This window comes from Haliotis rubra, unplaced genomic scaffold (assembly GCF_003918875.1).
Source record: "Haliotis rubra isolate DU_JTF1 unplaced genomic scaffold, ASM391887v1 Scf620, whole genome shotgun sequence".
NCBI lineage: Eukaryota > Metazoa > Mollusca > Gastropoda > Lepetellida > Haliotidae > Haliotis > Haliotis rubra.
Window position 1 is genome coordinate 398,618 of NW_025767325.1, and position 12,263 is coordinate 410,880.

Here is a 12,263-nt window from a genome sequence, read left to right on the forward strand (position 1 = left end):
CGTGATCAACAGCATGAGCATCGATCTACGCAATTGGGATACGATGACATGTGTCAACTAAGTCAGCGAGCCTGACCACCCGACCCCGTTAGTCGCCTCTTATGACAAACATGGGTTACTGAAGATCAATTTTTACCCGGATCTTCACGGGGGCAGCGAGGTGAAACACATTGTACTCGTGCGTTGTGTCTCTGAGACAAAGGTAAAACCCGTCCTCCATTATATAACAGTCGAGCGAATGGAGATAGTAATCCGGAGTTAAACATTGTGTTCGTGGCTAGTATGAATACCACACACTGCACCGAGACGGCTGAGTGGCGAGAGTATTGAGTCATAGACTCTCTGATCGCTGGAGTTAATGGAGTCGAGGCATTGTGTTATGGGCATAGAGTGGAGTATGACATAACTGGTATAAATATCACCTTGTCGGTGTGTAGTGTGAAGTGGGGTGTTGAGGTGTTGAAGTGAGACGAGGCATGTGCTCTTTTGTCGTGCCGTACCCTGGTGAAATAATTGGTCAAAAATACAATGAAATGTGGGGTCAACATGGGAAAGACTTCCGCCCATATACCCCCTTAAATTTCATTCTTGTAAAATCATATCACCTGAATATATATTCTTCATCTGGATAAGGATGAGTTTTAACATGTTTCTTTAATTGTATCTAAACTGAAAGACACATTCAACTTCTAGAAATGCCACTCAAAGACATGTTTCTTTATCGTTAAAATCTAGGGGGGATACGGGCGGAAGTCTTACCAATATGAACACTTACCACGGCCGGGAACACCATAAATGAGCTTCACACATTGTACCGATGTGGGAAATCGAACCCGGGTCTTCGGCGTGACGAACGCTTTAACCACTTGGCTACCCCACCGCCCTTGTAGTCAAAATAGATTTGACTATGGTAACGATAAAGATAAATAAATATACAAACAAAACACAAACAGAATACACCTTGATTTATACGAAACAAACCGAGTTACCAGTAAGCCCTGCCACCACCGGGCTATTGTACCACATAACTATATAGAACGCAGAAGGCAGTTTGATGCACGTTGAAGAAGAAGAAGAAGAAGAAGAAGAAGAAGAAGAAGAAGAAGATGAAGAAGAAGAAGAAGAAGATGAAGAAGAAGAAGATGAAGAAGAAGAAGAAGAAGATGAAGAAGATGAAGAAGAAGAAGAAGAAGAAGAAGAAGAAGAAGAAGAAGAAGATGAAGAAGAAGAAGATGAAGAAGAAGAAGAAGAAGAAGAAGAAGAAGAAGAAGAAGAAGAAGAAGAAGAAGAAGAAGAAGAAGAAGAAGAAGAAGAAGAAGAAGAAGAAGAAGAAGAAGAAGATGAAGAAGAAGAAGAAGAAGAGAAGAAGAGAAGAAGAAGAAGAAGAAGAAGATGAAGAAGAAAGAAGAAGAAGATGAAGATGAAGAAGAAGAAGAAGAAGAAGAAGAAGAGAAGATGAAGAAGAAGAAGAAGAAGATGAAGAAGAAGAAGAAGAAGAAGATGAAGAAGAAGAAGAAGAAGAAGAAGAAGAAGATGAAGAAGAAGAAGATGAAGAAGAAGATGAAGAAGACTGTCATAACATTTTAACAATAGGAGTGACTATTACGTAACAGCAGTCACAAAATAGAACGGGAGAGGTCACATTTGTGACATTCGTTTACAATGTTAGAAATAAATAGAGTGGTTTCAGCATTTTGATCGCGTCTGATTTTCAAGCCAATATTTCAATTTTTTCTGTCAAGAATCGCTTACATACTTTCACATACTCTAGCATAACAAACATATTACAAAACACTGTCATCACAGTGTAACATTGTGGTCGACTGGTTCCATCTGATAAACACTTGCAACTAGTAAAAACTATATCCGACTTTTCTAAGTATATTCACAGGTGATAAAATGACCTTGTGTATTAAAACAACAACACATGTATGCCTGATACAATGAATACACAATACCGTTTAGAAAGTGGTCAAATGTAATACATGTTATATTTGGGATTACAATTTCTCAGTAAAGTACAATAGACAAAGTCAGCCATCTAGAACAACTCAGCCACCTGAAAAAAGACCGTTTAATAGTTTGAATGGAATGGTTGCTCATTACATGATGGTTTAAATCATCGATGGCATTCATTCCTTTCGTCTTACTGTAATATACATTCGGAACAGTTTGTGATTCAGAAAATGTTTGAAGTAAAAATGTATGAAGTAAAATATGTTTTCATGCAAAGTTCCGATTCGAACCTGTAAGCCACAATCGCGACGGTACTCATGTCACAGTGACACTGTCCAATAGAGTTGACAGAGTTATGCGCCCTTGTCATCAAGGCTTTGCAAATCGACCCTAATGCACCTGAGCGAAACATCTTGAAACGCTGATCACAGAACTTGAGGAGGAGTGCACTTCTGCAGGTAATGTCCCAATTACACCTTCATAGTGCTGTCCAGTGAATGTAAGTATCCACATTGGTCATATACGAGTCACACTGAAAGTGAAAGCGGCAGGTGATAACAGCCACTTAGCGGAGCCCACTTAGAAAGTGTCTCTCAGAGAATGTGTTGCAGGGTTTCGTCAATCTCGGACGGACTGCCGACCTGTGTAATGTGATATGCATCCATTTTGGTTGATTTCCCGACTCTCATTTTGCAAGCTGTGAACATAGCTTACAATTGCATGTATTTCATAATGCAACACGTGTTGGTTGTATTGTATCAGAATAGATTTTTGGTTGTCTCACAGAATGGGACGAGGTCAAAGTGATCTCTTCTACTATGTAGGACAATACCGTCTGTTAATATGCATGGAGGTATGCAAATTTCTAATGATGGTTGTCTGATTAATTAAAGTAATGTTTATTATCATGCCTCCAAACCCTCATTCACTGTTAATCAAAGCGAAGGAAGGTGGAAAGTACAATCTCACCAATCCCACTACTGCAACATTATGCTTGGATTTTGCAGTGTTAAATATTTGTATTGCACTTTTCATGCTTTTTTGCCCGGCTTTATGTGTTCATGGTAAAGCAGACGTAATACTGTACACATCAGTATAGTGCATGATCTTTCATGAAAAGCTCCTCAAAACGGATGCAGGCGGAAACACTTTTCACTATGGGTTTAAATAATGCCTCCCGGAATGTTTATTAAATAGACTAAGGAAGTGCTTTTTAAACCATACACATGTTAAATTTGTCTTCACAGGTTGAGCTTTAGCGGACAAATATTTTGCAAATGTCAATAAAACTAAGTAAATTTTGAAGAAAATCAAATTTTACCAGAATTGTAGTTCAACCTCTGGATGAAAATGTATGACATGATGGATTTTCAGTCGTTAAATCATAAATATGAAATTCAGATGAAGATAGTGCAGTGTTTAGGTTTATTTAATGTAACTTTATGAATGGTAAACATTCTGATGGAAAATAATCATGCTTATGTTATATTCCAAGATGCTTTCTTAAAAAATGAAACATGCTGACAGTACTTTATCTATCAAAAAAGTACACTTTTTGCTGACTGAATTGATGTGACTATGCCACTTTTACCTGCCTCCATGTCATCAAACACACCCTTGGTAACTGATGTCACGATTCTCATCAGTTGTCATTGCCTCGTACAGTCTCCTATAGTGCAACTAACTCAGACAGCACCCAGTTTCATGGTATGCCACTATCATCTATGTTTAGCTTTTTCGACAGAAAAAATGCCTCAGCTTGACAAACAGTTCAACAGCAGCACAGCAATACTCGCAAACTAAGCCTGTGTCCACAGTCCCACATGTCACGTGACTAGTCAGTGTGATATAGATGATCCAGTCTAAACTTATATTGAGAGAAAAAATGTGATGTTTATATTGTCCAATGTCATTTAATGACATATTTAATTGAAACAAGAAAGAGAAGATGTTTTACCACAATGTACATTTTGTCATTTGTGTTATTGGTAAAGTGTATCCTAATGTAGGGGTGGACACATCTGTAGAACGGGATGCATTGTCAGTTAGCCCTGAACACGTATTGTTAGTTCAGGGCATGACAACTGTGTTTCCTTTATTTGTTTTGTGCCTTAGATAAATCGTTGGTAAGAATTTAATTTGACATCTAAGGAATGAAATACTGTTTGTTCTGTCCCCATGCATGGTGAAATAAAGTACACTTTGGCCCTTACATACTATTGTTAAAGTACAAGGACGCTTGTCACCTAACTGTATTTCATAATTATAGAAAAGTATTGCTCTCTTATTTAACAGGAAATATGAAAAATGTGATGATGAATAATACTGGGTTGGATTGTTATACCGGTATATTTATCATCTTTCAACCGACCTGTGAAGATCGGGTTAGAATTGGTTATCAGTAAACATGGTAAACCATGCTTATCATAAGAGGTGCCTAATGGGATTGGGTGGTCAGGCTCACTGACTTCATTGACACATGTCATCGTGATCCCAATTGCATAGATTGATGCTCATGCTGTTGATCACAGGATTGACTGTCCAGACTTGATTATTAACAGACCGATACCATATAGCCATGAAAGAATATTCTCCGATGTCAGTAATCTTTGTGTAGCAGACAGAAAACTCAGTAACAGTCAGAAAAATCAGTTAGTAGCAGTCACATTCAACAAAAACTTTTAGCATTGAAAGCTGTAACCACTGACAAGCATAATCATGATAATAACTGAATCCTCAAATGCATGAGCAATTCACCACACAGAGAACATGTGAGTGAGTGAGTGAGTGAAGAGCTGTCAACAGACAAATTCCTCTTACACAGTAGGGGTGGTGAGGTAGCCTAGTGGATACACTGTTCGCTTGTCAAGCCAAAGATCCCACGTGGGTACAATGTGTGAATTCCATTTCTGGTGTCCCCCTAAGTGATATTGCCGGAATACTGCTAAGAAGCGGCGTAAAATTAAACTCACTCACTCAGTGTTACACAGTAGCAAGCCATCTTTGCAGTGTTTGAAATTAACACTGGTCCTTAGGCCTGAAGCTGACTGAAAACCACTCAGACCCACAGCTTTTGTTTTCTGCAGGTCCTTATGGCCGACAGACAGGCTTTCATCCCCAGTATCTAAGAGTATTGTTTTTCAGATAATATCTTTCAGTAATTTCTAGTTTTTATCTCAATCAGCAGCTGTTGTCTCTAAGTGAAACGACTGTCATTTTCGAGGCAGCAATTTAGATTATCATGTGATCATTTAACCTTGAACAAATTATCTCAATGCATTGCAGACTACATACACTAACAAGGTATCGCTTTCAGTTCATTTATAATGGTAGATGATTTATGGTGGTGTGCAGTTTGTTAGTTGTCGCATGTTTTGTTTGTTGGGAATTACTTACATTGTAGCTAAAATATTGGGCCTACACATACTGATCAGGAACCACACCTTTTATGGTTCTGGGTCCTTAGGGCCTGCAACTTTTCAGGGTTAAGGGCAAACACTGCATCTTTGTCTTTAAAACTTTTTTGTGTGTGTGTTGAAAATCAGACATACAAAAAAGAAAGAAAATTTCAATAATGTTTTTTTGACAAAATATGCTTCAGTTGACAGAAGTTGACTTCGCCAGTAGGTATTCTAGAAGTGACACTACTGTCCCATGTATACAGCTCTTTATCATTGTGATAGTCTGTTTCACAGTCCCTGAACCACATTATTTTCCCTACTTCTTAGCCCTCTCTGCAATGCTAAAGCCCTAAATGAAGCAAATCTAGATTTCCTCAGGTTCTGAATCTCTGGTCTCCCTGGGGCTCCTTTTCAATTTAAATGGGTTTGTTTGTTACTATCAAAATCATATATATTCAGAGACTAAGCGTTGGTCTGTCACTGAGAGAGAGAGGTAGTTGTAAGGAGAACTGCATCACCTGTGTCCTGACTGACCAGTTAGTACAGTGCTAATCTCATCGGCACCAACAGGCAGCATACCACGGAACACATAGTTGTCTGCAGTTGTAGGGCAAGCTGTTTTCAGGATGGGTCAGTTATCATGGTTATAGGGGTGTCATTCACTGAACCTTTGATGCATCGTGATGTTTAGTGAACTGATACAAGTAATGTATCAGTAGGTCCATCATCAATACAAACACCAGAATATACATATATCATGACATGTTGAATTGTTATTAATATTATTAGTGGCAGGTAGTCTTAAGTATTAGATCTTGAGGTGACATGGGGTTGAACTGAAAAGTCATGTTCCATAGTTTTGAATGAATGCAATAAAGTTTATCAAATAGTTAAAAACTATGTCAATGCACTCTCTCCCACAGTCTGTGTGTGTGTGTGTGTCTCTCTCTCTCTCTCTGTCTCTCTTTTTACAAAATTGGGACAATTTAGTTCTTTACTTCTTACAAAACATGCTTTAACTGACAGAAGTTGACTTACATAGGTGAAGCTGTTCATAAAAATCTCTCTAAAAATGAGAAATGAAAAAGGGTATCATTACTCTCAGTTAAAAGGAAAAGGGAAAACTTTCAAACATGGTGAAATAACATTCTCTGAGTTTCATGATGGATGAAACATATTCTTCTAGCTGGCACACTTCAACTCCCCAAGGCAGGCCTAAAAATCGTCAGCATTTTTATGAGTATTTTGTGGTACATTAAAAGAAAAAACAGGTTTCTGTCCTTGAATGTTCATTTCCTCTGATGGATAACTGGTTTTCATGTCATCTGTCTGCAGCCTTCCTACCAAGATATTATTCGTGACACATTATGTATAATTATTTCCATAGCCAGCAATGTTCAAGTTACAAGTTGTTTCAACTCCTGAAACCAGAACATCACCTGTCTTATTTGGGTTATTGGAGGCGTGATCTGGCCATGTCACCAGGTTCAGCTCCAGGTCAGAGAGCTGTAAAGTGAAACATCCCAGCCAGGTAGTAACAATGTGGAGAATGTGTGAGGCCAGCTGACAGAGTTTGGCCCCTCCTTTTGTGCTTTAAAGACTACTTTTCATGGTGCGCTTGTAAGTATTGTATTCAAACCGTCTGTACGTTTATCTGGTTACCTGATACCCAGAAACTACACCGTTTCCCTTTGTGTTGATGTTATCACAGTGATAGTGGAGATTTACTACCCACTTGTCATGCTGCTGTTGTTGTAGATTCACCACTGTGTGTCTTTTGTGAGAAACGACTTAATTTGTACATTTGTATTGTGTTTGATCATGTAGATAAGAGTGAGGATAATGATCTACAGATAACAGAAAAGTGATATCTTTATCTTTAAACGTATGTAATGAGATCAGGAATGTGACATGGTTGCAATTAATAGGAGTGGCTTAGAATTAATTTAAGATTGTATTTAATGACTAAAGTTGATATCTTTATTAACTTGATTGATGTTAGATTGTATTTAATGACCAAAGTTATTATCTTGATTAACTTAATTGATATTGCAGTACAGTACACTTATAAAAGTTATTTCTGCTAGTTATAACAAATCTCTGCTTTGAAAGTGAAATAATATTTTCAAAATAACACAAAAAAAGATATGTAGATAATATATACTTATTAGCAGGATAAGAATATGACATGGATTTCATGACTTTCATAAGAATTATTTAACATGAAATAAATATATGATAAGTGTTAAATATAACAAATAACCATTGCTTTATTGCTTTACCAATACCTAAACACTATTGATGTGTTGCACTTCATTAGATGTTCAGAAACTACTGAGCTAAATGTTGTTGTAAGAGGTTCTGAAAATTTATCATCATGATCATCAACAACCAAGGTAGGTGAATAACTATATCTGGAGTGTTTTCACACATTACCTCTGTATTGCTACATGTATATCATTAACAGTAAATATGTAATTATATTGGGTACTAACAAAGTCGATCAGGCACGTAGAACTGATTATATGGACACCAAGAAGTCACCTTTATTGACTTGGTAGACGGGTTAGTTCGTCGAAGGGGCCATGAAACAGATAGATCCAATACAACCAATGAAGTCTATGGCTGTTCACAAGTCCTGATCACTGTTAAGTCTTAAGTATATTTAATTTTGTTAAGAAGAGTAACAACTGTATATTTTTATGTGAAGAGACTAGGGGTGCGTTGCAAGCCGGGAATCGCTTAGAGTAAGAAAATGAATCACTTAACCCGACTTGTAACAGCTCAAAGCGTTTCTCACTCTTCCAAAATGGCGGAGCGATTACCGTTTGCTGACCTGGCCCTAATGAAGAACGTGTTAGAATAGTCTCGATGACAAGTGATGAACTTATTATTGTTGATGACTACATTGAAGATGTGGGACAAACTGAGGATGCTGGGATGTAAGCTGTCTTTGTCAATTTCCCAGCTGATTAAGTCAAACAATTCTTGTTCAGCCGTCGAATTCAAATTTCCCTAAGCCGCCATTTGGTTTGAGAACAAAGCGACCTCATCCAGCGATTGGTGCGATTGCAAGCGGCTGAAAGTTAGCACTCCGTTGTCAGGCCAATTGCTGTACATCGCTTGAGGCAAGCGATTGGTTGTTTGCAACGCACCCTAGATGTTGGTTACTGGCTGGTCTATAGGGGCCAGGACTAAAGTGTTCCTGAGTACTAACAAGCATGGAGCTCTCTGACAGCTGGCGACACTACAAGCTGACATCTACACAAGCTGACACAGTGCTGTGTGTATAGGATTGAGTCAATAGTTGTCTTGTCCCATATACAATCCTCTACAATCAGTTCTCATATGGTACTTACAGTTGACCAGGAATATTGACCAAAGTATCATGATATATTGAGCCATCTATTGACCATGAATGTGGAGTGTTGAGATTCACAGATGCAACACAGTATTGTGTATACGATAGTGGTTATATAGAGTCATACATTTATTATATGAAGTGATACATGCACAATTATATGAACAGGAATTGTAATAGCTTTTTCTGCCAGACTGTAGGAGAGATATGTATCATATCATACACTTCGAACTGAGTTATATCGCATAAAAGTTGCTCTGTATTGTGGTAGTACTGATACTTGTCCCGCTTATTGTGCCACTTACTTACAAACCCATGATGATCAATTAGTTTTCAGCAAGGCATGCTTGCCATATGAGGCTTTGAAGGGGATTGAGTGGTCAGGCCTGCTGACAAGTCATGTAATCCCATTTGTATTGATCAGTGCTCATGATGTCAATCACTGGGTTTTACAGTCAGGACTTATTATTTGCAGACAATCATGAAGCTGGAGTATTGCTGATGACACAGAGCTTAGTTTCCATTGAGATATGTATCATGTCTCATCGTAATGAACTCAATATTTGTCATATCACACCTTTACTTCAAGAATATGTACCGAATCACATCTTTAGTGTTGAGATATGCATTGCCATATAGCTTGGGATATATCAGTGCAACTGTTATAAAACTAAACTCACATTGTCACTACTGATGATGATCAACTAAGCTTAGTGGTAGGTGACACACATCAGCAGTATTTGTGTCATCATTATGCATATGGTGTAACAGTTTATGACAATAGAGACTACAGCCAACATTATGTCATATGATGTCATAATGTCCATCAGCCCTACTACAAGTACTGGAAATGATGTTCTTTGTTATACATCAACATGTTCATGAATTTTGTTTTTGAGAAAGTAATAGTACTACATGATTTCTCTTGCAAACTCAACTTGTCATTATATGCCTACAGGCTTGTCATTTTTGTAATCAGAATGACAAGGTGATGATGCTGATAATTGCTTTTAAAATACAGTTAATTCAAGAAGTTTTACATGATTAAAATGTTTCTAACACTGTTAAGTCTTTACCATGATTACAAATAAGGACACAAACCAGGCTAAAAATACAAGATAATTTTTATATAACACATAAGGTATCAATCCATCAAATTGTAAGGTAAATGTAATAAATCATGTTCATTAATTATAAAAATTAAATATCGAAATCTAGACTAGTTTCCTTGTGTGTGGAGACCGCTGAGGTTTATTCTGTTCTGTGTTTCAGCATGTTCAAAATGTTCTTTCAGACAACTGTAGTGACTTTACCTTATTTTTATAATCGTTTTAGCAGTAAAATATATAACAAGAACCCAAGTATGTTGGCTGAAAAACTACACAACATGCTATTGTTGTTATACATGTAAGAACAATAGACTGCTTTGTAGTTTTTCTACCAACGTACAATCTAACAGGGAGTTTTGAATTTTTCTGTAGGCATTTGTCAACAAGCCAATCAAAATGAACTGGCCACAGTTATTTGTTTTGCAGATGCCCCTCTAATCTAGAGAAATATTATTGCATGAAAATCTGGACAGTTGACATTATGGGCAACAGGTATGCAGGTAGCCTTGCTGCAAGGCTGTACTGAATGCCCAGCCCATGCATGTATAGTAATTCTATCCTTCGAAGAGGCAAGTCTTGATAAGCGCAAAGTAAGGACCCCAGTCTGTTATTTATTATTTTTTAGAATTTATTTAAACTATTAATTTTTACCTTAGGGAACTGAGGAAGTCTAGCATGCAGACTGCTCCTTATTCTAATGAAATAACTACTGTGTTTTTCATGGGGGCGTACATCAGCATGTATTTGCCAAGCATGCTTAGCCAGGGTGTGTGTCGTTCTGATCCTACACATCCTTGAAAGAAACTAATTACTTCCATGTGACTTCAGTTACTGCTAGCTCAACATGATTTTATCATTTGGCACCTCACCACCGCAATAAAGACAGATTGTTAGATTCTCTGTTGAAGACACTGTACCATGTCCTTGGATTGTTTGGGATTCTTAGCTAAGTGCTCCTGGCAGGCCATTTGAGATTTTGTGTAATTGTTTCCAATGTTTATTTTTAGGAATATTTTCCGTTGTCCATTCATTATCTAAAACAAGAGAAGGTTTGTTTGTTAATCATATTAATTACCTTTTCTGTTGACAACACAATCATGATAATATATTAATTGAATTTCCATGGTTATTATCTTATGTTGGGAGTATCAGAGACAATGTTGTTTTTTATTAGTTTTTGTTGTTGAGAACATATTATGTAATCTGAAAAGGTTGTATTGTTATGTCCAGTAACTTTTATCAGTGTCTGTTAGAGTTTTCTATTAATACATGGTTATCATAGTTAAGAACATTATTCATGGAGAAGTTATAGCTGACCTCTTTTATTGGAAACTTGTTCTCCTCAGTTGTGGATATATATCATATGTTATTATATATGATAAATCTATTAGCTACTACTGCACCTGGGTACAACGTGTTCAGCCTGGTTCTGGTATCGTCTCCTGTGATATTGCTGGAATATTCCCCAAAGTGGCATAAAGACTCAATCACTCACTCACTGACTTTAGTTTTATGCCTAATCAGCAATATTCCAGCTATATGGTTGCGGTCTGTAAATAATTGGGTCTGGACCAGACAATCCAGTGATCAACAGCATGAACATCGATCTACGCAACTGGGATACGATGGCATGTATCAACCAACTCAGTGAGCCTGACCACCCGATCCCATTAGTTGCCTTTTATGACAAGCATGGGTTACTGAAGACCAATTCTAACCCTGATCTTCACGGGTTACAGTACTGAAACTTGAGAAATTGTTGGATCTTTATTAAGAAGTTGTCTTGATAAAGCACTGGAAGTAATGTTTTGGATTGGAAGTAAATTGTGGTGCTTGAAGACTTTAGGCTTTGAACAAATGACAGAGATAGAGTTGCTTTGGGTTTTGCAAGATCATCATGATCATTGCCGTTGTGTCGAAGTTGACAAGACCAACGTGCATGCTTCAAAGCATCCAAGGTTCAACACAACTGCAAATGATGAATAAAGAAATACCATATAACGGGACCAAACTTTTACTTCGAGACACCCATACGTTTGACGTAAAGGTGTTTGATTGTAAATACAAACTGTATATGACCATAGGTTAGTTGAATTTTGAGGACCAGAAAGGCAGTTTGTAGAAAGGAGTAGAATTATCTAAATGTTGCCCTTCAAACTCATTTTTGTGTAGGTAAGAAAACGACATAGTATCGCAAGCAAGAGAAAATGACTTTTGTCAGTGTAGACGTCATATTTGCAATGAAACATCACTGGACAAGATTATTTATCTTTTAGTTTAATTTGTTTTTACTAGGCATTGTATTATACAATGTTGTTATAATTGTTTGTCCATCGGCTGGCAATTAAAGCTTGTCTACATGTCCAAAACTATGGAGAGTGTGAATGTGTGAGCGAGTGTGGTGTCCTTGTCTGAGCTTTGTGATATGCAATTGCA

The 12,263-nt window shown here is 37.4% G+C and overlaps 1 protein-coding gene across 2 annotated transcripts in view; it reads left to right on the forward strand.

Moving 5' to 3' along the window:
* Positions 1-2,325: 2,325 nt before the first annotated feature.
* The window catches only part of LOC124256233 (ABC transporter G family member 21-like), a 48,008-nt gene continuing 38,070 nt past the window's right edge, over positions 2,326-12,263 (forward strand). Inside the window, exon 1 of one of the 2 annotated variants that reach the window (XM_046690205.1) lies at positions 2,326-2,414. The gene's annotated coding sequence lies outside the window, so the exon portion shown is untranslated. Of the gene's footprint in view, positions 2,456-12,263 lie in introns of both variants that reach the window. The other variant, XM_046690203.1, reaches the window with a different exon arrangement.